This window comes from Musa acuminata, unplaced genomic scaffold (genome assembly GCF_036884655.1).
Source record: "Musa acuminata AAA Group cultivar baxijiao unplaced genomic scaffold, Cavendish_Baxijiao_AAA HiC_scaffold_1136, whole genome shotgun sequence".
Taxonomy (NCBI): Eukaryota; Viridiplantae; Streptophyta; class Magnoliopsida; order Zingiberales; family Musaceae; genus Musa; species Musa acuminata.
In genome coordinates, this window is record NW_027021348.1 from 1,667,501 (window position 1) to 1,670,000 (window position 2,500).

Sequence of the window (2,500 nt, forward strand, 5' to 3'; positions counted from 1 at the left end):
CCTGTTTTTGCGTTGCGCGGTGACCATCTTGAGCGGAGCAAAATGTCAGCCATCTCAGCACCCTGGAACCCCCCGGGTGGCACAGGGCTGGATGGGGCTTTCGTATAGCAGGGACGGTGATGCCTCACGCTTCGCTCGCTGTCCGCCGCTTGCTGCTCGCTCGCGCAGCCAAAAATGGCCAGTTTTGGCCCGTTTTTGGGCCGTTTTGGCCTGTTTTTGGGCTGTTCTTGCGTCGCGCGGTGACCGTCGTGAGCGGAGCAAAATGTCAGCCATCTCAGCACCCTGGAACCCCCCGGGTGGCACAGGGCTGGATGGGGCTTTCGTATAGCAGGGACGGTGCTGCCTCTCGCTTCGCTCGCTGTCCGCCGCTCGCCGCTCGCTCGCGCAGCCAAAAATGGCCAGTTTTGTCCCGTTTTTGGGCCGTTTTGGCCTGTTTTTGGGCTGTTCTTGCGTCGCGCGGTGACCGTCGTGAGCGGAGCAAAATGTCAGCCATCTCAGCACCCTGGAACCCCCCGGGTGGCACAGGGCTGGATGGGGCTTTCGTATAGCAGGGACGGTGCTGCCTCTCGCTTCGCTCGCTGTCCGCCGCTCGCCGCTCGCTCGCGCAGCCAAAAATGGCCAGTTTTGGCCCGTTTTTGGGCCGTTTTGGCCAGTTTTTGGCCTGTTCTTGCGTCGCGCGGTGACCGTCGTGAGCGGAGCAAAATGTCAGCCATCTCAGCACCCTGGAACCCCCCGGGTGGCACAGGGCTGGATGGGGCTTTCGTATAGCAGGGACGGTGCTGCCTCTCGCTTCGCTCGCTGTTCGCCGCTCGCCGCTCGCTCGCGCAGCCAAAAATGGCCAGTTTTGGCCCGTTTTGGCCAGTTTTTGGCCTGTTTTTGCGTTGCGCGGTGACCATCTTGAGCGGAGCAAAATGTCAGCCATCTCAGCACCCTGGAACCCCCCGGGTGGCACAGGGCTGGATGGGGCTTTCGTATAGCAGGGACGGTGATGCCTCTCGCTTCGCTCGCTGTCCGCCGCTCGCTGCTCGCTCGCGCAGCCAAAAATGGCCAGTTTTGGCCCGTTTTTGGGCCGTTTTGGCCTGTTTTTGGGCTGTTCTTGCGTCGCGCGGTGACCGTCGTGAGCGGAGCAAAATGTCAGCCATCTCAGCACCCTGGAACCCCCCGGGTGGCACAGGGCTGGATGGGGCTTTCGTATAGCAGGGACGGTGCTGCCTCTCGCTTAGCTCGCTGTCCGCCGCTCGCCGCTCGCTCGCGCAGCCAAAAATGGCCAGTTTTGTCCCGTTTTTGGGCCGTTTTGGCCTGTTTTTGGGCTGTTCTTGCGTCGCGCGGTGACCGTCGTGAGCGGAGCAAAATGTCAGCCATCTCAGCACCCTGGAACCCCCCGGGTGGCACAGGGCTGGATGGGGCTTTCGTATAGCAGGGATGGTGCTGCCTCTCGCTTCGCTCGTTGTCCGCCGCTCGCCGCTCGCTCGCGCAGCCAAAAATGGCCAGTTTTGGCCCGTTTTTGGGCCGTTTTGGCCAGTTTTTGGCCTGTTCTTGCGTCGCGCGGTGACCGTCGTGAGCGGAGCAAAATGTCAGCCATCTCAGCACCCTGGAACCCCCTGGGTGGCACAGGGCTGGATGGGGCTTTCGTATAGCAGGGACGGTGCTGCCTCTCGCTTCGCTCGCTGTCCGCCGCTCGCCGCTCGCTCGCGCAGCCAAAAATGGCCAGTTTTGGCCCGTTTTGGCCAGTTTTTGGCCTGTTTTTGCGTTGCGCGGTGACCATCTTGAGCGGAGCAAAATGTCAGCCATCTCAGCACCCTGGAACCCCCCGGGTGGCACAGGGCTGGATGGGGCTTTCGTATAGCAGGGACGGTGATGCCTCTCGCTTCGCTCGCTGTCCGCCGCTCGCTGCTCGCTCGCGCAGCCAAAAATGGCCAGTTTTGGCCCGTTTTTGGGCAGTTTTGGCCAGTTTTTGGCCTGTTCTTGCGTTGCACGGTGACCGTCGTGAGCGGAGCAAAATGACAGCCATCTCAGCACCCTGGAACCCCCCGGGTGGCACAGGGCTGGATGGGGCTTTCGTATAGCAGGGACGGTGCTGCCTCTCGCTTCGCTCGCTGTCCGCCGCTCGCCGCTCGCTCGCGCAGCCAAAAATGGCCAGTTTTGGCCCGTTTTTGGGCCGGTTTGGCCAGTTTTTGGCCTGTTCTTGCGTCGCGCGGTGACCGTCGTGAGCGGAGCAAAATGTCAGCCATCTCAGCACCCTGGAACCCCCCGGGTGGCACAGGGCTGGATGGGGCTTTCGTATAGCAGGGACGGTGCTGCCTCTCGCTTCGCTCGCTGTTCGCCGCTCGCTCGCGCAGCCAAAAATGGCCAGTTTTGGCCCGTTTTTGGGCCGTTTTGGCCAGTTTTTGGCCTGTTCTTGCGTTGCGCGGTGACCGTCGTGAGCGGAGCAAAATGTCAGCCATCTCAGCACCCTGGAACCCCCCGGGTGGCACAGGGCTGGATGGGGCTTTCGTATAGC